The sequence below is a fragment of the Lissotriton vulgaris genome, chromosome 10 (genome assembly GCF_964263255.1).
Source record: "Lissotriton vulgaris chromosome 10, aLisVul1.2, whole genome shotgun sequence".
In the NCBI taxonomy this organism is placed as follows: Eukaryota; Metazoa; Chordata; class Amphibia; order Caudata; family Salamandridae; genus Lissotriton; species Lissotriton vulgaris.
Window position 1 is genome coordinate 92,314,595 of NC_141698.1, and position 25,088 is coordinate 92,339,682.

Below are 25,088 nucleotides of genomic sequence, written 5' to 3' on the forward strand. Positions count from 1 at the left end.
CACTAGATTCAAGCTAGCCTGGATGATGAAGGGTGACATACCCCAAACCGGTCCCAGAATGCTTGTTTCCGGTCCAGGGAGGACCTGGCTTTGCAGTTCGATCTGGACTGTTCCCATGAGGCACAGGAAAAAGACTTATTTGCATATGGCTGGGTCGGTTCAATGTTAAAATGTCGATAGTAAAAATATCGATGAAAAAAATATGATGTGAAAATATCGATAACAAAAATATTCATTTCCTATACATAAACAGGTAAGTACAATAATATCAACACAAAAATATAGATGTAAAAAATATAGAAGTAAAAAATATCTACTTTAAAAATGTACATAACTTAAAAAAAATTAATTAAATAATATTAATATTATTAACAAAATAAATTAAATTTAATATACATTTTAACTAATTATAACTAATAAACTTAATTTAATAAATATGAACAAAAAAAATATATACATATATTGACTTAAATAAATGTTATTAACTATTATTTTTATTTAATTTATGAAAAATAAAATACACATATATAAATATTTAAAATAAAATAAATTACTCTATACTTAATTAACACATTAAAACATACATTTAATAACACTACAGAACAGTAGTGAAAACATTGCATAGCGAAGGGGTAAAAAAAAAATTACTATTCCCACTCCAGTGAGTGCAACAGTAGGGAAAGTGTTGGATAGCGTAGGGGTAAAAATTACTATTCCCACTCCAGTGAGTGCAACAGTAGGAGAATCATTAGATAGCAGAGGGGTAACAATTACTATTCCCACTCCAGTTAGTGCAACAGTAGGGAAAGCACTGGATAGCATAGGGGTAAAAATTACAATTCCCACTCCAGTGAGCGCAACAGTAGGGAGAGTGCTGGATAGCGGAGGGGTACAAATTACTATTCCCACTCCAGTGAGTGCAACAGTAGGGAAAGCGCTGGATAGTGGAGGAGTAAAATGTATTATTCCCACTCCAGTGAGTGCAACAGTAGGGAAAGCGCTGGATCCCACAACAATAAAAAAGAAAACCATCAACATTTTTATTAAATTTAATTTCCAATATTAACATAATAAATATAGAAATTTAAATATATTATTATTAACAAAGATGATGAAAAATCATTAATTTCACATTAACACTATTACAATTAATAATTACAAATTAATTAATGGGAAATAATTTATAAATATTTATTAATTAATCAATAAAAAATTGATTACTTACTACCTTTCACGCAGTTTACACATATAAACACCACAACACACACCTAAAATTAATTACACAATTACAACTAATAATTACTAATTAGTTAAATGAAATGAACTTAAAACTATTTAATAATTATTCAATACAAAATAAATTACTTACAACCCTTACAACCCTTCACACCATTTGAACATATAAACACCACAACACAACCGAAAATTAATTAAACAATTAACATATTAAATTATTAATTGATTATTTGAAATTCATTAACAACTAATTATCAAACTATTATTTAATAATCAATTAACACATTAATTATTCAATACATTTTATAAAATTAAATTACTTCCCACCCTATTCCCCTATAAACCCTCAACCCACTACAGAACTAAAAACACAAAATGTAATTTAACATAAATTAATAACTAGTAACATTTTAAAACATATAATAAAATGACAAACAATTCTCATTAAAAACACTAAAATACATAACATTAATATTATTCAATATTTTTGTTGACTATATTTTTGTAAACAATATTTAAGATGTCGATGTTTTTGAAATCGATATTTTTGTTGTTGATATTTCTTCCCCGCGATATTTTTGCGGGGATATTTATGTCCCTCGATATTTATACATCAATATTCCTGCTCTGCACTGGCTGGGTCCAAACTGGGGTGGTGTAGTGGGCAAAAGTAGTAAAGTGCACTGAGTCCTGAAAGCCAACAGTAACCGGTGCAGAAAACAGGAGAGTAAAGGCAAAAGGTTTGAGGATGACCCTTTAGAAAGGACCAAGTCCAACAGCAAGGACTGGACAGTGCTATCTCATTACCCTGAGAATCAAGTACTGAAAAAAGGTATTTGGTTCCCCTTTTGGTAGTTCACTGCAACAGGGCTAAGGCGTCAGAAGCTATACACCAGCATTGTTAACATTTGGGCACCCTCTGCAGTGGATATTTCACAGATGGCCTCAGAATACTCTTTCCTTATTTTTTACCCTATATGTTGTGGATTAAGTTGGTGAAAATTCATTAATGTACCAAATCATAAAGAGGGGTAAAATACTATGGTTTTCCTAAATCAACTAATAATTAATCAAACTTTCGGAAGGAAGCATCCCTGACAGTTCTTTAACTTTACAGCAAGTTGGAAAGTGAAGCCCAGCTACTATTAGACTCACCAGAAAGATAGAGACTGGTTATGTACCACTAAGTCATTGTCAAGAATAATGAATCATGAACACTGAATCCAGACTATTATTTGTCTCATCAGAAAAATATAGTTCATTCCTACATCAAGTATTAATTACTCAGGTAAATTATTATCAATGCCTCAATTAATTGTGCGGCATCAGTCTTTCATTCTTACCCCTACCATTTTTCTTCAAGAAATATTATTTAAACTTTCTGAAACACCTATTGTCATCTGCAAACACACATTAGATACAACCACACTTAATGGTAACCACATCAAGGCCTGCACATTGAAAACCCTGCACAAAATCAAAATGAATCAAGCCCTTAATCCACCACCTCCACCATCTCTGATTTATTAATGTGCTTAAAAACAGATGGCAGACCATGTACGTCTGCAGAATTGCAAACCTCCTCACCTCATTTAACTTAGATTTGCTTTTCATTAGCAAGACATCACTCCCGCCTACCTCAACACTGTTGTTTGATATTTTACTACACATGACTTCTACACCTTTCTCAACAAGGACTGCCCACACAAAATGTGTTGCAGCATTACATAAAAAAAATGTAACTGTACCATGACAAGCAATCTTTCCCATCTTTAAAACTACTTTTGATCACAATCTAACGGAAGCACAATAAAAGAGAGTGCTTCCCGTTGACATACTGCATCCCTATATTGAAGGCACCTTCTTTCAATTCTTTGATGAACATTAATGAAAATCCACTATTCTATCAATATCCATTCCATTTCATAATCTTTATTTCGGCAATGCATGCCCTGAAAGATATACATACAATCATGAAAAAGAACATTTCTCATTTAAACATTTTTTTAATGAAAAGGACAAATTCATACGGGTACAAGGTCTGTGTGGTGGATAATTTAAATCAATCAATACCCTCTGCGTCATCAGCTGAAAAAGTTTTCTTTGAAAAGTGCATGTGCATTAACATATTTATACAGTGTTCAGCACACCCCTGCGTTTAAGCCATTTCGCCGCAAGGAATTTTGCAACAGAAAAAAACACTATGGATGACAAATCAGTTTTAAGAATGCAGTAGGCTTGCATGCAATGTGTAATTTGCATGTTTTTGCATAAGGTCACCAACCAGTGCCTCCTCGTTTTTCGATAAGCAGGGCAAAAAACATGATATGTATTTCACTTTCCAGGACACAACTGCAGTTGGGACAATTTTTCAGAGCGGCTGGAGACCAATTACATGTAAAAGCTCTGATTGGTAATGTGCCATACCTCCACTGCAAGTACAGCTTCCTTGTAAAAACAGGGAAAATATCGTCCATGATAATTTCAAAATGATAAAAATCCTTTTCCTTTAAAAAACGATCTGTTAGAGTGCCGCTGTGTACACTGCGCATAAAGGCAATTAGTTTACTTTCATAAAAGAGTTTGGGCAAGCTTTTTCTTGAGGTCCTAGGGCAAGCAATTTCAGGGTTGTACCACAATTGGGGAAGCCCTAGCTTGATGAATTCATTTTTAATGTATGCAAGCCACTGGATTTTCGACGCATTTGATAGCCTTAGGATTTCTAATAATTCCTGTCTATAGGGAGAGAGCTCCGGAGTGCTCCATAATCTCCACCAGAACGCTAGAGGCTTCAGGCCCACGACCTCGTCTATTGGTCAAAGTCCCATGTCCAGTCTAATAGGTGAGTACTGGAGGGCAACGTCAACAGTTGCCTGAGGAATTTATTTTCTGAACCAACAATCTCAGGCCTGCAGGCATACCCCAAAGTTCACTCCCATAGATAACAGCCCCTTTCACTAGTGTTTTATAAACCTCCACAACTGGTCGAATAGGTTTTATTGTAGAGGTGTTGGAGAGTTTTAAAACACCCCCTGTAAGCTGGGACTGCCTGAGTTGAGACTTGATTTGTTGCGGGGCACAATAAAAGATAGTGCTTCCCTTTGACATACCGCATCCCTATATTGAAGGCACCTTCTTTCAATTGATGAACATTAATGAAAATCCACTATTCTATCAATATCCTTTAAGCCACTTTACATTCCAATTACCTAGAATATCAGCACGTCACTATTATCAAAGCTAAAGAAATATGAATCTTCATGACGTTAGTCAATTGGTCTCTTCCCTATCTTTAAGATAGGGAACATCATTAAACTTCTAATTTCTACTCCCCATAATATCTCACTGATCAGCCCTTTTAGAGTCGATTGGTATGATCTTTTTGCTTTATCCTCCCACAGCTCCTAAAATATATTTAAGAAAATCGGCCAAAGCACGTACGCAACAATTTGACAGATGTCGCAAAAAGACATTCCCTTGCAGCAACAATTGGAAGACAGAGCCATTGCTCTAGCAATATGTATCCTCTACGCCATTAATCTTTCATAAACTTCCATGATGAATCCAACAGAACATCATTAACCAATCCATCATGGTTCACTAGAGTAATGGATACCAATGGGAAAACAACAATCAAGTTGGATGTTTTTGGGTCAAATCACAAAGCCATGTAAAAGTACCTAAAATGAACTACAGGTGTACTACTTTTCGTACTCCAAAATGCCTTTGTGAATATCTCGCATTAGTATCACCTGCAAGCAGAGTTTTGCAGAGGTGCCTCACACTTCAACTGTATAAAGTTCCAAGGTTGCGTTGTTGGCACATTATTGCCGCTAGAATCTTTAAAATCGTAAATGTGTACACCTGTCTATTTAAGAAAAATTCACCCTGGAAAGAATATGCAGAGAGCTTAAAATGAGCTGTATAATCCGGATTTCTATTTAATTAACTGCTTCATGTTATTTTTCTATTTTTCTTCTCTTCAAGTTTGACTGTGTTGCCCTTTTCCATCTGTCAAACAATGGTACAGTTTGCACAAATTGGCTTTCTTGTCTGTTGTTTTTTTAACCATGTTTCCTGTTTATCAACCAAAATTCTTATTTATCAGAATTCATAACATTCTTAACAAAATCATACATTTTAACACGTGACCTTTGGCTGGTATATTTATTGCATGATGTACAAACCATGCCAGTAAGAATGTCGCCACAGTGGTCACACAGAAATCTGGAATATGCATTTCAAAGAGAAAATGGTCTACATGTGAAATACAGGCTGCATATGTTGGAGTCATTTAAATTTTAAAAGCAATGCATTTTGCAACATCAGCCACATAAGTACAAAGGGGACAGACAGTTCATGGACCTATTTTTTTAAAGTCAAAAATGAATTTGTAGGCTTTCTTCCATGATTAAAGTGAATACTCCTATACAGCAATACTCATTGAAATCCGTGCAAGTTACATATTTAAATGGTACTATGTGGAAGACATTTTGGTGAAAGTGTATTAGCATATGATCGTTTTTTCCTAATTTTTTACACTAGGAAGACGTTGTAGGTCTGGCATGACAGCGTTAACTGTCTATTCAGAACTTTTGAAATCAATACATCTTAACAAGTATAACAAGTAAAAAGAAGACACAGAGCGGGCATTTGTATCAATAATCTTCCATTGCTTTGCTAGAGTGTCACTCACCGTTCGGATCAGCCATTTTGACATAGAGTGGGTTAATGGATCAGCCTCAATGGGCTATCACGTTTATGTATGTTTCATTAGCATTTTGTATAAACCTCCAGGGCAGACATTTGGTGATTAGTATACTTCATATCTAGGTCTGCATGAGGAATAGGCCTGGGGGGCGGTGAACTTTGCTCCGTTTGCGGAGTTTGCAGAGTTTTCTCCACTCCGCACTGGTGGAGTGCAGAAAACTCCGCTTAGCGATGTGCAGCCGAGGTTTTTACCCGCTTGCGATCGCTAAGGGTAAGTTCGCGAACTGTAAGTACACGATCGTGAGCTGCGGCTCGGGTGGAATTTCTACCCAAGCAGCAGAAATACCAGCACAAACTGGAGTTAGCAGTGCACTCCGCCATTCGCAGAATTTTGCAGAGTTTTTTTGTAACATCGCGATGTTCCTCATAGCAAAACTCTGCAAACCATGCCCAGGCCTAATGAGGAAGGCCCAGTAGCTACATGCAAAGTAGTTCTGTTTGGCCCAATTTACTCCCATCACAAACAGGAGTCTGTGTTAATCTTTTGGAGATAGCAGTTGCAAGTGAAACCTCGAGGTGGAAGCACTAGCATCACTGCAGAGCTGCAATACTTTATCATACATTTTAAATCAGTGGCGGCTGGTGACCTTTAACAGTGCTGGGGCATAATCCTTGGTTCAAATTCCAATGAGCCTTTGCTTGAAGAGTTCTCTCACTCTTTCTTGCATAAGTGCCCTGTTTACAAAGATTTAGTGTAGAGTAGCACTGCAAGTCTTTTTGCTGCTCTGCCCTATGCCAAATCTAAAAATAGGCAGGACTGCACCAAATCTACAAGATACAGTGCATTCCTTTCCTTTTAGCTAAAGTTGTAGCACAATTTGGTGCCTAGTGCCAACACAGGCACCTTTGTTCTGCAATGACGGCAGGATTGTTTTTGTGCAGGAAGGACACTGCCTGCACAAAAACAATCCATGGAGGTTTTGCCCTTGGTCTATGTGTGGTGCAGAATACAGCATACATGGAAAGAGGAAAAAAGTGGGAGAAATTAAAAATTTCTCTCATTATGCCTGCTCTGGGGAGGCATATTGTTTTGACGCTGGCCCAGGTTTAAGGGACTTTGAAAATCTGGTGCAGCGTCACAGAATCATGGGTTTTGCATGGGAATACCCACCTCAATGCCCATGGAAGGCCTCCTTTACACAGAGTAAGGCATGCAGTGCTTTGCACTTCCTTGTCTTACTCCATATCTATGAGGCCATGCAACGCCATGCAGAGTGGCTTTGCGTCACCTCATACATATCATTGAGAAAAAAGTGGCCTCTCGTAAATTGACTCACTCTGTCTCACTAATTCTCATAGTCCCACTCATACTAAGCTGACCCACTCTGTCTCACTCAGTTACACCCATTGTCGTTCTTCCTCACTCACTCACATACATACTCACACATACTCATCCTCACTGTGTCTTATTCTCACCCTGACTTATTCCTTCACTGACTCTTTCTCACTTTAACTTACACACATAGTCATGCAGACATGCTCACAGTGCTGGAATGGTGCAGGCACCTTAATGTATCTGTGCCGGCAATCACACAATGTCACTAGCTGCTTTCAGTTTGTGGCTGGACTGAAGCGGGTCTGCATTTTATTTTAATTGTAAAATACAATAAAAATGGACCACAAAACAAGGAGGGTGTAGTGTAGCTGTGAATCCAATAAAAGAGAGCTTCCACTGGTCCATAGACACCCATCCAACAAACCAATCCATCCTCTCACTCATCTATCCATTCACTTATCCACCCCTTTCGTCCATCCATTCATCTATCTTTTCAATCATCCATCCTTCATTTTGCTTATCCATCCACCCTTTCGCTCCATCTAGCCATCCTTTCACTTCATTCATCCTCACTTTGGCTCATCTTTCCAGGCACCCTTTCACTCAGCCATCCATCCTTACACCCATACATCCAACCTTCATCCCACCCCTCCATCAATCCATTCATCGTTCCATCCATCCATCCATCCACCCACCCACTCATACATTCCTTCATTTACCCTTTTACTCAGCCATCCATCCTTTCACTCACTCACTAACTCATCTATTTATCTATCTATTCATTCATCCATCAATTCACATTTTTGCTCATCCATCCATCCATCCTTTCATCTAGACATCCATCTACCCTGCCTTTCACTCATCCCTCCATTGTTTTACTCATTCATGCTTTTGCTCATCCATCCTTTCACTCATTCTTCCATTCACCCATACTTTCTCTAATCATCCATCCATCCTTACACTCCTCCATTCATTCACCTTTTCACCCATCCATCCATACTTTCACTCATACACCCTCTCTCCCTTTCACTCTTCCATCCATCCGTCCGTCCTTTCTTTCGCTCACTCATTCTCTGAAGTTCATTTTGAGCCTTTGTCTGCCAAGCTGCAGACTGAAGAGGCCCATCAAGAAACCCACTCCCTCTATAGCTGCTAAAGTTGGGGCGGGGTGGAAGGGTGACGATGCCCCTGATGCAGAGGCTTAACTGCACACTTACCTCTTTGTCAACTAGTGCAATTGTTGTCCACAGCTGGTTACTTACTTCTAATGGGCCTCTACGGTTGAGATATTCTGCAGCACAATTCTATTTTAAATGAAACCCTTCTCTCCCAGAACATTTGCGCATCTCTTTGCCAGTCACTTAAAAATTGGTTTCTGTTGGAAACTGGGTTACAGGTTAAAGGGGTAAAACCATACTTAATGGTTGACTACGATGTCATGTGGATGGGGCTCTGAATCGGATTCGGGTTTGCTGAATCTGCTCTGGAACCCTTGTTGGCGACTGAATCGCACACAGTTCCCAACGACGGATTACAATGCCCAGAAACCGGTGGGGCTGTCCGAATCAATTCTGAAAGGCATTCAGACAGGTTGCGTCTTTCGGAACAAATCGTGCAGCTCTATGGACTCGGTTTCCGAGCGAGTACGATGACTGATTCGGACAGCCGTTCTGATTTAGTGTCTCTGAAATAAATCAGCTGCCAGAATCTGTCTTTGGGGCCCAAGGCAGGCCCCCTTCACCCAGGGCCTTCCGAATCGAGCCCTTGGGGGTTACCAATGGACCCCCCTTTTCAACCATGCACAGTGTTGTAGGCACCATGGGATGCCCGCCACATGGTGCAAGGTTTTCCCCAGCCACCCCTTTCTTCAAAGGGAGTCTGTGTTCTCACTCAGAACACAGGCTCCCATTGAAGACAATGGGAGTCTGGCCGAATCGTATCCGGGAGCATCCAGACACATCCAAATTTCTCAGTCAGACTCCGCCGATCCGTGTCATCCGGACATCATTCCGGGACCAATTCGGTAGGAATGCTTTCCGAATTACATCGGAATTTACCCCTTAATCAACAACCACAACCTCTGTCAGGGTGAAACACAAGCAAAGCTTGGCACAAAAGCAGTCAGGCTAAACTTGGACACAATCTGTGTTTATGCAGCACTTCAAACAATAATAAGGAGAAAACACAGCCCAAGCAAATTAGAAATTACCACACCAATTTACAAAAACAGAGTGAAAATGCATGAATAATTTAAGACCAAAACAACAAAAGTCCAATCCATAAAACCAGAGATATGCAATTTTAAAGATTTAAGTTAAAATAGTGCAAAAGGCACAAACGCCAACTGCAGTTATCTGGTCGCACTGGACCAGGACAAAATTGCACATTCAGGCTGACAGCGATGAAGGGCAGGCTGGCCAGTTAGGCCTGCTGAACGAGAGTACCTTAAATCCTGGTTGCGGAGCGATGCACAGTGCTGTGTCAAGGATGTGTTGCACAGCAGTAGTTCCTATGAACTGTGAGGCTGAAATGCGAGGTTCTGCATCATTTGCGAGGATGCCATCAATGAGGAGCTTGCAATGTGAAGTCCTGTGTTTAAGATGCATCCCGCACTGGCTGATTCTGAAGGATCCTGCATCGTCATTGAGAATGCCACCAATGGGGGGCTTGCGATGAGAAGACCTGTGTCGAGGATATGCACCACAGCGGTGGTTGCTAGGAGGCAGCGGGCAGCAAATCGAAGTGCTGCACAGGGATGTGTCCCGATGCGGAGTATGGTGTGGCTACGCATTGGGCAGTGGCTCTCATGTGGAGTTTCTGGGAGGCAATGCTGGTTTCTGCTGGGATCACAGCTGGGCTAGCAGAGGACCTTAGGCCCACCTCCAAGGGCCCAGGACTGGGGTAGCAACACTTGGGAGGGCAGAGTCCAGGTACTGTGTTCAAGGTGGCTGGAGCTGTGGTTAATTAAAAGAAAATAAGTTCTGAGTCTCTTGTCAGGAGGCAGTTGCACCTACCCATTAGCACTGCCTAAAATAGAACCAACTACTGACCATAAAAATGGGGTGAGGATGTGGTGTAATGGCCAGGGGTGTCAACTTTGGAGCTGGGGAGCTAGGTTTGTGTCTCGGCATCGGCTCAACATCCTCTGATTCTGGTCAAGTCACTTAATCTTTCTATCCCTACTATAAATGAATGTGTCCGTAACTGGTGCTCATAAAAAGCACTGGTGTTGATGATTAAGTGCTGGTGCTGTGCTCCAGAAAGCACTGGCTCAAATTAAGCACTGGGTTGGAGCCTGCTGTCCCTGAGGCTCTTGTCAGGAGGCCAGTCAACTAGCCCTTGGAGTCACTCTGGTGGTCCTGGGTTCAAGATGCAGTTCCAGTCCTTCTACCTCAGGCAGGGGGCAGCAGGGTAGCACAGCAAGACAGCAGAGTGGCATGCCCTATTGCAGCAAATAAGCACAGCAGTCCTTCTGAGTCTTCCACAGGTGCACAGGTGTATTGAAGAGTTGGATTCTGAGGTCCAATATTTATACATGGAGCCAACTTTGAATTAGGAGAAGGTTCTAGAGACTTCAACCTCCCTCCCCTGACCCCAGATTGGAGTCACAGGCTAGTGTCAGACCCTTTGTGAATGTGCTCAGGCAGAGCAGTTCTGATGTGCAAGTGTGGTAGATGTGGCCGTCCTGAGGAAATGTACAAAGAACGCCGAAGAGCAATTGAAAGTAAGTGGATGAAACGCTAGTGTGAGCGCAATATACAAACTCGGACTGTTAATGGGTTACGGAACATTCATGTAGCGTGTCCTCTTCACTCTAGAATGGAAACAGAACTGATAACCAACGTGATTGGAATCAGAACACAAGCTTGTCTCTACTGAATAAAACAAAGAATCCCAGTTCACCTGACATTTGAACAAGTGTGAAGTAAGTCGCGTTCACGTTCACTTGAATACAAAGTGCCTGTTAATTCACATAAATCATGGCGATGCAAACTATCATTGTCCAACTTTCACATTTCAGAAAGAAAGATCAAAGCAATGAATGCGCTCTTTCAATTAAAGACAATGGCATCAAGATAAATGAAAAAGAACAGCTAGTACTTCAAACGAGTCTATAAAAATAATAAACTTTAGGGAAATGTTAAAATGAGTGTAGAAGGGGTTAGAAATTAATCTTAAAATATTTCCGACTTTTCAATTACAGATTGTACCCAGTCACAGCCCTGAAGAGAACCCAAAGAATTGCAACAAGGCTAGAAACTCGTCTGCATTATTCACCACCAGGGGGACATATTTACTCGATTAAGATCCACTCTTAGGGAATGGTTAAAAACGTCTATCCTGAAGAGTCTAAATAATGTTCCCAGTGGGTAGCAGCATTGAAAGAGAATGACCAACTGAGAAGTAAATCATGATTATGGTTGCTGCTTTTTTTAAATGATGACTGGTTCAAGAATGTAATACATTTCTCACCAATGTAAATGCATGTTTATTGTGGGAATAATCTGTTTTTTCCTGTGTTCTGACACAAAAGATAAATAGTAAATAACTCATATCAAAAATAGAGAATGATGAGTAATTAAATACTATAGACCAATGAAATCAGTGGATGGTGTTAGTCTGTTCAAGTAAAAAATAGCAATTGATGTGACCGTTAAATGCAATGTTTTATCTAGTTTTGATAGGCCCCATATAGATGTCTGTATCAGGACCAAAACCCTTTATTTAATAAAACTTTCTAAGAGTTCAATTTTCAGAATTTTGACTAAAAATCCAACTTTACTATAAGGGAGGGCTTTTAATTACAATTTATTAGAGCCCCAACTCAATATTGCTACCTGCTCCCAACTGAAAGTTATCAGTTAATAAATGTAATATGGTAGCTCTATGCTATCCTATGGGAAAGGTAGGCCCTGCAGTAGCAAAAAGCAAATTTGAGAATTTTTTACTACTAGGACATGGAAAACGTAAAAGTACATGTCAAACTTCTTAAATACACTGCACCCTGGCCAATGGGCTGTTTAGAGCCTACCCTAGGGCTGACTTATATGCATTAAAAAGGAAGGTGTGGGCCTGGCAAAAAGTATATTTTGCTTGCTTGAAATGGCAGTTTAAAACTACACACACAAGCTGCCATGGCAGGCCTCCGATGTTTTAAAAGAGCTACTTAAGTGGTAGGCACTAGAAGTACTGCAGGCCCACTAGTAGCATTTAATTTACAGGCCCTGGGTACATGTAGTTCCCCTTTACTAGGGACTTACAAGAAAGCTAAATAGGCCAATTGGGTGTCAAATATATGTGCATTTTTCTATGGACTGTGATGTGCACATTTAATATTGTAGTGTTAGGCACCTGATTAAATTATTGCAAAATCAGTTCAAGATGTACTGTTTATTTGATGATAGATATCAAACCAGGGATGTAGGGAAAAATTGAAATCTAGACTCCCTAAGGAATCTACTGGGGCAACCCAAAATTCTCTCACCCTCACTGCCTGCTTGGAAACTTTTGGAGGTCATTAGTATTTTGTGTTATTTTCCACTTATTGTAGTTCTTTCACGTGGTCTCATGGGTCTCCTGAGTGTGATTATAATAATGGTGTATGGTGTTTAAAAAGGTTGTATGCTAAGACATGCTAAACTAGTCACCATAGATATTTGTAGTTATGAAAATAATTCCTAATTTGTAAAGCGCAATTTATCACTCCTAAGGGTATTCAGGCACCGAGTGCCGTCGGAAAGATTAGGGGGCAGATGTATCAAGATTCCGATTTGCGAATTCTAAATAGCGATTTTTTGTGAATCGCTATTTAGAATTCGCAAAATGGAATGTATGTACAAAATCGCTATTTTTTAGCGAATTCTTAATATTCTTTATTTGCGAATACGCATTTTGCGAATTTGCAAATAAGGAATAATTTCCAATGCATTCCTATGGGCCAGGAGGCCCATAGGAATGATAGTGCAATAATTCCCAAATTGCGAAATCGTAATTTGCTAATCGCAATTTGAGAATTATTTCAAGGGTGCAGGGGTGTCTCAAAGACACCCTGCTGCACCCCTGAAATGTACATGTGTGTGCATGTGGCACACATACATGCCCTATGGGCATGTATGTGTGTCACATGCCACCCTCACAAATGCCAAATAGGGCATTTTTTAAAGAAATCGCAAATTACCACCAACTACAAGTTGGTGGTAATGTGCGATTTCTTAACACAAATAGCAATTTCTAAAAGTTACATACATATCATTTAAGGAATCGCAAAAATTACGATTCCTTAAATGCTATGGCAAAATAAGGAATCGCAATTTTTTGCGATTCCTTAAATTGCGATTTTTTGTTACATTCCAAATAATGCTAAAAGGCCGTTTGCGAGTCGCAAAGGCTGAAATTCTGCGAATTTCGGCCTTTGCGAGTCGCAAAAGCCTTGATACATCTGGCCCAAAGTGAGCTATTGCCCAGAGCCACTTGATGCTCAGCTGCCAGCGGGGATCGAACCGCGAGCCCCACAAGCCTAAATTAGTCTCTCTGGCTGCTGCGCCACACCTCTCCCTTGTTTGGCACCTAATAAAGAGTACTCATGGGATTATCGTTCAAATTACAATAAACATAAAGACACACAGATTTTGTAGATGTGTACACTTTTCTATTCACACACATCATTTCCTAGCTTCAAGTCAAAAATACAGTAAAAAAACAAATGCATATAGAGAATATTAATGCGAGTCTGGCATATCAATTCGATCGAAAACATTTTATTAGAGTAATGTCATATTCATTCCTTATCGCTCAATAAAACTGGTACTGGTACTATTGACCTTGGCATCATTGAAGGGTGAGCCATTACTGCTGAAGGTAAAACCCCTGGCTTAGGTCTATGCGCATTCCGTATCTGCTGTATTAACGAAATGAGGCATTACAGGAAGCAATCTCGGTGAACTTTACATAACACACACACAGGTTCCCACTGCAATTTCATTGATAAACCGACATATTAGAAATGGCATTTTTCTGACATGAAAGTCAATGCAACTTATTTCAATATTTCCTTTCTTAGCAGACGAATTCATATTTCGCTAACATGGTGCCCTGGAAAAATTATATAAATTCGTAACTCAAAGTATTATATTTATATAGTGTAAAATTATTTCTCAAAAAGGTACTGCCATCAGAAGGGGTCGACTGATAGACAAGTGTTACAGTAGCATTTTTATTCAGTTTCCTAAAGGTATGTTTTCAGAAATGCAATTGCTTAGTTTTCCTGTGCAGCATGCACTTTTTCAGTTTATCTTTTGCACCTACTTAACAAATATAACATTATATTGTTGCACCAGTAAGTCATTTCATATGAACACAACACGGCAGGGGTGCAGCGCAGTTTTGAACCAACAATATTTGCACAGGCTGATCAGTGAAAAAAACAACATTTGGAACGGCTTACTAATGCACCCAAAAATATTTTCTCGTTTGTCGGATAGTTCAAATAACTTTTTCGTGCAGGGGTTTTCACTAGTCCTTTGGTGCAAAAGTTGGTGCACAACAGACATGCATCAACTTAAGATGTATGTTTCTCGGTCCATGTGTGTTCATATTAATTCCAAATCGATTCAAATAGTGTAGTACTACTGCGTGAGTTTTCAAAGTGCCAAAGAATACAGGGGCAGATTTTTGTTGGTAATGCCCCACGTTTGCGTCACGCAACTGCGGCGTAAACGTGGTGCATCCCTACGACCCATTTACAAGGTGACGCATCTAGGCAGATGTGTCACGTTGTAAAGCCCTGCGCCACTTGTGGGCGTTCCGGCGCAGGGTGGGCGTTCCGGGGCAGGTGCGCCTCGCAAAAGTGGCTGAGTGAAATCTATAAGATTTCACTCAGTCACTTTCAGGCCAATGCTGCGTCAAAACCCTGCGCCTGCTTGAAGCAGGCGTAAGGGTTGACGCAGCATTGGACAGATAGGGCACCCCCGAGCCTTGCTGGAGCTGCGTCGCGCTTGCGACGCAACTCCAGCAATGCGCCACCTTTACGGCACAGATGCGTCACGCATCTGTGCCGTTTTTGCCCCATGGTGCGCCGCATTGTAAATGCGGCGCACCATGGGTGGTGGAGCAGCGGCGCAAAATAACTGGCACATCCCTGGGGATGCGCCAGTTATCATAAATCTGCCCCTAAGTAGATTGCATGTCATTTAGTGAGTTCACTTAAAGGTCTGTGTAAAATTGCCCTAAACAAGAAGTTTCGGATGTATCCTAAAATTAATTTAACTGTAAAGTTTTTATACTTGTTGTTTCTCTTTTAGCTAATTTATCTACATATTGCACTATGCACTTTCCGAAACGGATTGTGTAAGACTTGCCGTATCCCAAATCTCAAAGTATCCAAACTAATTTCACTATGAGAATAGGTGTACAATTTTAATCGGTTTTAACTTTTTATTAAGTATGACTAACAGTATGATGTAACAGCATGATGTAGCTTTATCTCTTATGTAAATGTCTGTTTTGGGTTGTACTTTTTAGGTCATAATGACCGAAATAAAGTTTCTTTGAATGAAAAAAAAATGTGTGAGAATTGAGGAAGGGGAATAGCGGAAAAGAGGTTGGGATGGAGGGCGGTAGCACAACAAGCTGGGGGATGAGAGTATAATTTGCATACAGAAACACAATTAACATAAGCGCACTAGACCCAAATGAACAAAAAAAAAATCAATCTGAAGTACAATCCAAGCACAATGAAAGCAAATGTCAGACCAATATATGTGATGTTGCCATAAACTTGAAATGGTTGCTAGTTTTAAGGCGTTGTTCCCAAACTACAAACTTCAGTTTTTAGTAAAACGAAATAAACCACTGTAAACATCTCATATTGAGAAACCCATTGCAGAAAGTGAGCGCCTCTTATATTTTGATATTTTGTAGACTACATGCACAGTTAATGTATATCTTTGGCAACTGGCAAAAAAATTCTCAATGAACTCACATGGCATGCCAGTCCATTTGCCCATGCATTGATTGGCTCCCCCATCACTAAAATCGCAAATGTATGTGACATTTATTTTAAAGTTGTTAATTCGCCAAATTTATTTGAAATGGGAATTTAATGTGTAATTTCTACTCGATGGACGTGATCTCACTTCACCCCATTAATGCAGTTCTACTGCTAGCGGACTAGGTTTATGGTGCAAGTATACCCTACATTTGCTCCATTCATTTACTAAACAGTTTCAATTTATTTTGACAACAGGGAGTCTGTCCCTTCCAATGTCCACTGACCTGCATGTTTTGCAAAAGTGCCGTAGTATGTGAACGCTTTGTCAGCAATAGAATGGTACAAGTTGACACATCATCCTGGTGCGTCTCAGGCTTTACTGTGGTTGTCAGCATATGTAGTGAAGCCCACCATGGTGTCAAGTGTGAACACACTAAGGGGCAGATGTATCAAAGCAATTTTTAGTCGCAAATTACCACCAACTTCAAGTTGGTGGTAATTTGCGATTTCTTTCACAAATGCACTTTTTGGCATTTGTGAAGGTACCATATGGTGCCCATACATGCCCTTAGGGCATGTATGGGCACCATATGCACACACATGTAAATTTCAGGGGTGCATCAGGGTGTCCTTATGACACCCTTGCACCCTTGAAATTATTCTCAATTTGCTATTCTCAAATTGCGAATCGAAAATTGAGAATAACTTCCCATTAATTCCTATGGGCCTCCTTGGCCATAGGAATGAATGGGAAATTATTCCTTAATTGGGAATTCGCAATTTGCTATTCGCAAATAAGGAATATTAGGAAATCGCTAAAAAATTGTGATTTTTAAGATACATACCATTTTGCAATTCTCAAATAGTGGTTCTCAAAAAATCGTTATTTGAGAATCACAAATAGATATTTTGATACATCTGCCCCTAAGAGATGGTACGGTCACACATGCTATTGACTTACCCAATCACTAACCAGTGCCCTGTCTATCTTGCACAGCGGATAATTTCCCAGATGTGAACGACATGAATGAAAACGTATTTTTTTCTTCATTTATTCCTATCCGTTATTAGTATAAGTGATAGTCCTCCTATGCCCTTATTGATTTCTATGTGACTGCGTCACATTACCAGTTGATGACCATATGTGTTGCTTGATGTACTCCAATGCTTGGCTGAAGTGGATTTAAGCCTGTTTTGCCAGCAGTATTACCGTAGTAGATGTTAGAGTGTATTTTGTGAATTACAATTTACCCCGCCTTTAATTTCCCTAACCTCACCGAATCATTAGTTATAGTGCCCCATTACTCTCCGTTGTCCCTTTCACATTCACTGCTAAAACCACCTCAATATGTGGTGGTCTTTGCAGTGGCTTCGGAGATCTCCATGACGAAAATATAGGTGATGTAGGCGCAGAGATCTACGGCTGGAGGATTGTAAATTGTATTTTGGAGTACATAAAAATGACTACTTTACGTGCACTAAATGGCTTTTATTAATAAGGTTTTACAGACTTCTTCAAGCAGAACTTCCTCATGAAGAGGCCTAAACTTGCTGGCTCAAATATACAGTGCAGTTGCATGCTGTTAATCAAAGTTCATATAAAGAGCACGTTTTCCTGGTCCTTATGAGGAAACAGTTCAAGCTATATTATATCAAACAATTCAATTAGATACATCTCCTACTCATTAGGGGATACAGTTCCATCATAATACTCTCATTCTATCCCAAAACTATGTAAGTTAAACATACTGGTCTTTATCTTGTCATGAACACCCTTGTCATAATCGAAATAACCAATACAATTCCTAATGGCACACCCCTAATGCTGAAGCAGCATAGTTATATTTCATTCTTAAAGACTGTATGTCGTTGGATAAAGCCAATAACATCCCCTGGTTGGTTTACATTAAAAACACCTTTTCGAAGTTGGGGAGGCCAGAACTATATTTTTCCCCGAGCTCCATCAAGAAGGGTGATGTTCTTTGGATTAAGAAAAATTTCCTAGAACGAGTGACAATAGAACGAGAGGAACTAGAGGTCCAAAAATCCGGGGGTTAGGGCTAACTATATACTCCAGACCACCGCTATTTGATCATTGTTACTCGACCATACCACCGTAATCTCCTTGTGAGATTTAGACTTAACATCATACAGTATTCCTTGGGGAATTATCCAGCATGGGGAACATCTGATGCATCTATCCCCTGCAGCTGTTATAATTTCTCTGAACAGACACTGATGCACTTTATAATGTTTTGGGGCCATTACGATGAATGTAGAAGATTGCTTTTAACACCTATTTTGAGAGAAGCAGGGTTCAGACAAGTTCGTCCCGCTCTCCGTTATTTACAACTCCTGGGTAGCATCAGAGTAATATATGGGGTTGCAAGTTTTTTGGTTGCTGCTATGCGAGTTAAGTCTAGAAACCTGAAATCAAACAGTTGCTGAAATGTGCCAAATCTTTACCACTTGCTAGTCTAACCATGAAATGCTCTATTTTTATGTAAATATATGAATTGTTTTTATAAGAAATGCTTTTAATACGTGAATTGTTGATTTTTATATGTGATGTAATTGCTTTTATGATTTTAACTAATCGAATAAAGCTTGTGTTGACTTGACTTGACTTATTTGTTATCATGTTTTTATTTAATAATCTATTGTAAAACAAGTCAAATAGTTCATGTGTTAGACCTGTCAGCCTTGAGGTGGTCTTCCCACAAATGTTTTGCCTTTGCCCTCCACTTTTTGTTGAGATTCGTTGTTGTTGTTGTCAGGACTCTGTGCTCTTTACCACTTCTAAGCAGTGCAAAAGTGCTTGTGCTCTCTTCTTTAAACATTGTAAAATTGTCTTACACCTGATTGCCATATTTAATTTAGTTATATATTTCTTGTAGAGCTAAATACAATACACTCCGGGTCTGTAACTGAAATGCTATCAACGGGCATGCAGCACTTACTGTATCACTCACTTAAGTAGTCCCTTAAAAAATATCCCAAGACTGCCTTTGCAGACTGAATGCAGTTGTACTCTGCCAATTTGCTTTGGCCATACAACCACCTTATCAAGCTTTAAACTCTCCTTTAATTGCACACACGTCACCCTGAAGGTAAGCCAGAGGTAGCCCACAGGGCAGGGTGCATTGCCATCAAAGACTGGACATGTACTTGTAAGTTTTATATGTCCTGGTAATTAAAAAGTAAGACATTCTTTTTTCACTACTGTGAGGCCAACCTCTTCCATAGGTTAACATTGGGTTGCCTTATTACATTTAATAAGTGCTACCTCTTGAGTGGAAACAGGTCAACATTTCATGTTAGGTGTCTGGGAAATTGTAATTTAAAACCCTCTTTAAAGGTAAAGTCAGGTTTAAGGTAGAATTTTGAAAATGCCTCTTTTTTTAAAGTTGTCATTATCCTGCCCTATTTGGTGCCTGCAGCCCGTTCATGGGTCACATGACTGGGTGTAGTTGGAAGTTTGACTTTGTTCATTGCTTCAAAACACCCCCACTACAGATAAAGTAGGTGTACTCCATAAGACTGCATCACTGCACCTGGAAGGGCTGTTTTGCAGCCTGAAGCCTGCCTTGAACCCCTGTGGGCCTGCCCTGCTGCTTGAACCTTGTTCCACTGCTAGAAACCAGGGCAACCAGAGTGACTCCAAGGGCTAGTGGGCTGTTCTGATGAACAGAGCCTCAGGGATGGCAAAGGCTCCAACCATCTAGAACCTGCACTTCGACCTAGCCTCAGTGAGTCCTAACCCCCAAAGTGGTGCCCCTCAGTCTTGGATCCTTGGTGGAGGTGTTAGAGGAGAGGGGAGAGGTTGTGACCTTAGGGCCATAACTGCCAACTTTGGAGTTGGGGAACCAGGTTTGAGCCTTGGCTTCTGCTCATCTTCCTGTGATTCTGGGCAAATCACTTAATCTCCCAGTGCCTACCAAGAAATTAATGTGTCCTTGTGTAACGTAACTGGTGCTCATGTAAAGCGCTCCAATACCTTCGAGTTGAGTTCTCGCTATATAAAGTCTGCCAAAAAAGGGGCCTAGATACCCGAAATAAACAACTTGTACTTAGAAAATGTTTGGCTAAAAACTGCTCTGATACCTGAGAGGCAACCGGGACCAACCTGCTCATCTATCTGCCCATGTCAGCCTGACTTTGCTGCACCTCCCACTACATTCTTCTCTGCAGCAGCAAATCCAGTTCAGCGTTCTTTCGCCAAATGGGTATTCGCCACATGGTCTCCACATGGAGCCCTTATTGGCTACAGGCTCCAGCTTCATCCCACTGGAGAATGTCAACTTCCAATAAAGAGACTGAGTCCCACGAAGAAATCTTCACCAGAACTTTGTCCAGAGGCTCCCAGACAATGAAACCTCCTCCCTGAACACTGCCTACAGCCTTGCCCTGCTGAACTTCTACCTCCTTAGAGATTTTTGGTCAAATTTTCTCCCAAGTCGAAGGTAAGTGCTGACATGGCCCAATCCACTTCTAGTATCTGTCTCACACTCCATTGTGGTTGTGCGACCAAATGTCCACAGTTGGCGCTTTGATCTGTTCGATGCTAGTTTTTACCTTAAACTTTGAAAATTCATAACTCTGATTCTACTGATTAGATTTTTGTCATTTTGGTGCCACCTAAATTATTCGAATGTACAGTATGTTTCTAAATTGGTATGGTATTTTTCTGTCGGCCATTATTACAAGTTTGGCGATCCCCCTGCAGCACCCCCACCTCTGAGCTTGCAGGACTGCCAAGCCCGTGGTGCACCCACCCACTGAATAATGAGCTTAATCCAGGTCAGGCAGGGGGTGCTGTGGCGGTCTCATGGCGGGGGCTGTTAGGCACATAGGAGAGCCTTAACAGCAGACTGCCACTGCAACAGCACCTGCAGCACGTTCCTGCACAGTGTGGCATGCACCATGTCATGCATGCCACACCGTGCAGGAACAGGGGTGCAATTACAGGGGGATAAAACATGTGCGACCCCCCGCATGCACCCCTAGGCCCAGATGTGGCAGGGGTCTCTAGCACCCTTTTCATGGTGGGCTCACCGCCATGAAATGGGCGGGGGAAAAGCAACTCGGAACATGCTTGGCAGTGCTGCGGCAGCACAACCAGCATATTCCTGACCCTTACTGCTGCTCCACCACCAGATCCTGGATTCCAGCGGTCGCAAGGGTCCTGTGACGGTCCGACCGCCACACTCGTAATACTGCGGGCAGACCCACAGTGGAAGCGGTGGTCCGACCGCCACTGTGAGTACGGCAGTCCTTGGACCGCCATACTCGTAATAAGGCCATTAATTTCAATGTAATTAATATGCATTTAATAAATATAAAATGTAAATCATATATTGAATTTAAATAATTCCCTTTAATGAAAAATGTATAATATTTGAAAATAAAAATTGCAGTTCATTTATTTTCATCACAATTTCTTTTTCATAAAATGGTTTGTGGGTTGTAGATTGTATTAGCGAATTTGATGGGTTAGCATTAGCAGCAGTAAGTGTCTATTTTCATCTACTTTTGGTACAGGACCAGCTCACTTCTAGTTTCAATGCAGCAACTTGAATCGGAGTGATAACCCCAAAAAGGCCAGGTAAGGTTTATAAATGTGTAAGCTAGATAATTTCTTCCCTTACATTATGCAATCTAGTGTTAATGTTCAAATGATGAGTGCTGAGGAGTGTGTAAGTGGTCTCAGATTATTGTACATGGCATCTTTTAATCACTGCTAAAAAGACCAAGATGGCAGAGGTCCCCAGATGCTAGCATCCTAAGCATTGCACATGAATGCAAGTGTTTAGGTGAAGAGAATTATTTATACTAGAGTTCTCCCTTAGAATTGCCAAGAGATGCCAATGCTACAGTTCTCTGGTCGTGGATGCATTAATGTTCTAATCCCTGAATTTAAAGTTTGCAATCTCCATATCATATCTATAGTATGAAGTTTGTATAACTCGTATAGTCAAAGAAACAGTTGCTGACTGTTCATCCTTTCTGTCTTTCACTGCTAAGCAGGATCACTTTATCCAGTGTCTTCTCTGATCCCTTACTCTCTAACACTGTCGCTGCTGCTTATCTCTTTAATCTTGACCAGGTGGGGAACTGTTTGGATTATAAGAACAAGTCACAGTTTTTCTGTGGGATTTCTTTTCACATGTATATTGCAAATATCCAACCTGTAAGAATTAATCAATCAATTTGAACACATACATGTACACAATAGCCTGTCTATGTAAATAAAAAAGTTTCTGTATTCTCATATCCCTATGCATCAATATGAATTAAACAATAGTGCCGACAGCACAGCACAGTGCTCAAAAATAGTGATTAATTGAATTATACAGTAAGATATATACGTTCATCCAAGATTGTCAAAGAAATAGCCAACAGAAAGGGTCCAACATGGTTTTTAAATCTCCATTCTGAGTAATCAATGAACAATTGAAAGTTATATTCTTAGTGCTTCGACCCAATAGTGTCTATCTGTGGGTCTTACCAGAACATATGCCATCTGTCTCTCAGGCTCATTTGCTAATGTGCAAGTTCATTAAGAGGGGAACAACATCTTTCTACAAAGCAGACTATTCGTCAATACTGACTTAAACCGTATGCAGTCAAAAGGAGGCTTGTTTGCATCTGTGTGAGTACAAGTCCAACCGCTCACTTTTTGCCATAGTGCTTCTGCTGGTGTTTGATGAAACAATGTATAACGTGGAAAATCCCTGCGCGCTTAGCCTATTTTTCATCTGTACATTCTTACAACCTTGGGCTTATTTTGTAAAGGGCAGTATGGCACCTAGCAGTGACACAGAAAGTGGCACCCGCTCTTACCTGCAGCCGTCGTGGCACGGCGAATCCAGGACTTGCAAGCACCAGAAACCCCCGCTTTTACCTGGTGGCAAAAGCAGTTACTGTCACGAGTAGCAAAAAGTCTAGCTACACCACTAACCTAATGGTAGCTTGCCAACGCTGTTGGCCTACTAACCATGTTGGAGGTGGTGGAAGATAGACTAAAGCCCAGAATGCGCCAGAGGGAATGCTAAATTGGTGTTCCCTCCTTAGATCTGGCTGTGTGGATGTGCAGACGAGCTATACTGACCACTGTTACTGGTCTTGCACTCACAGGCAGAGTTAACAATAATGATAAGGCTCAGCAAGCTACTTGCGTAGGCTATATTTGGCAGCATGCACTGTGCCCATCCACGGATCCTTTTAGGGCCTGGGCAGTTGGTCTGGGGCTCCTCGCCAGCCCCGACACTAAAGAAGGGCATGATGGACCTCTTCTTTTGGATGGCCCCAAAATTCTCTTGGCTAATTCTGCAGAGGTCATTATGACATTTAGGGTACGCTGCCGCCCAATGTATTGATCACCCGCCCCAATCTTGGTATTGTTTGTCACTCTATCCTTCCCAATCTGCAAAAAGGAATGACCTAACACCTACATCCACCAAAGACAATCCTTCTCTACGCATTGTTTTTTCATCTTCATTAGCTATTTTGAACAATCCCTCTCTTCAACCTTACATTAATTTTTAACACCACATCCCCACCACCCAGAAAACCACTCAACTAGTATTGCAAGCATAGGCTGTTAAAACTGAAGCACTGTAAATGAAAGGCCTCCACCTCATGTTGCGTCATGTTCTTCATGTGCACAAAATTATTTCAACGTATATGTAAATTTAATATCTGAAACTCTCGATCTAATGCAGAAGCAGATTTCATTTTTATCAAACAAGAAAACAATGCCACTAATATTTTTAAGTCAACATTGAGTCAAAAAGGTAGATTTGTTTGCTGTGTGTGCAGAGTTGCCTTAGCTGTTCACGGATGAGATCAACTACAATTTTGTAGTAAAATAAATATCTAGCTTCTATTACTGATTTACAGCAGATCTTCAAAAAAAATCACCATGGTTCTACCAAAAGAAAGGAAGGCGATTTGGCAGGCAGCAGGCAGCAGGCATGCACTTCTTCAGTAGCAACAAAGCTCCGAACATGTCAAGCTATTTTTAAATGACTCCGAGACAAGAAAAACAGCCTTACAATCCACAGAAGCTGCCATTCCCTCTAAAAAGTCAAAGAAGCCAGCCAACTGTGAAACAGTGGCAGGAAATTAGCTGCTCACATCAACTCTGCCGGATTTTTCCAAATTAACAAACCGACCAGTTGATTGCCTTCATAGTTGAAATATTAGTATGTAGTGCGTTCCTGCATTCAACATGATTGTAATAAATATGGCTTTTGATTCCATATTTAATTATCACTCTTATCAATGTTACATTTTCTCTGTGTGACAAAAAAAAAAGCTCGGCAGAATCTGTTTTTCTTTACATCGTGAAGAAAAGATGGCACTGGTACTAAAAGGAGACTTCAAATTTGCATTTCTATAAGCAGGGTTCACATAAAAGGCAATACAGAACAAGGTCTGACATTGTAACTAAAAAGCAGAATGTAGGTGGCGTTTCCTTAGAAAAGGATGAATAAATTGCCTCATTCACTGTGCTCTAATGCCTCACTGATATTATCCCTATTTGCATATGCGATACAAATTACAAGAGTCATTATTAGAGCCCTGAACAATCGTGTGAAATGTTTAGATTAATTATTATAGCTGTTCTCTATTTGCAGATCTCTTGTATTCAGTACGCAGTGTATTCCTTTCGCTTACTGAAACCTAATACCTAATCATAGACCTATATATTTGGAACCGGTGCCTGGATCTTACAGCCTGATTCATCAAAGGTAATTGCGCTCGCAAAGGGCCAGATTCTGAGAATCTGGCCCTTTGCGAGTGCGATTTTTG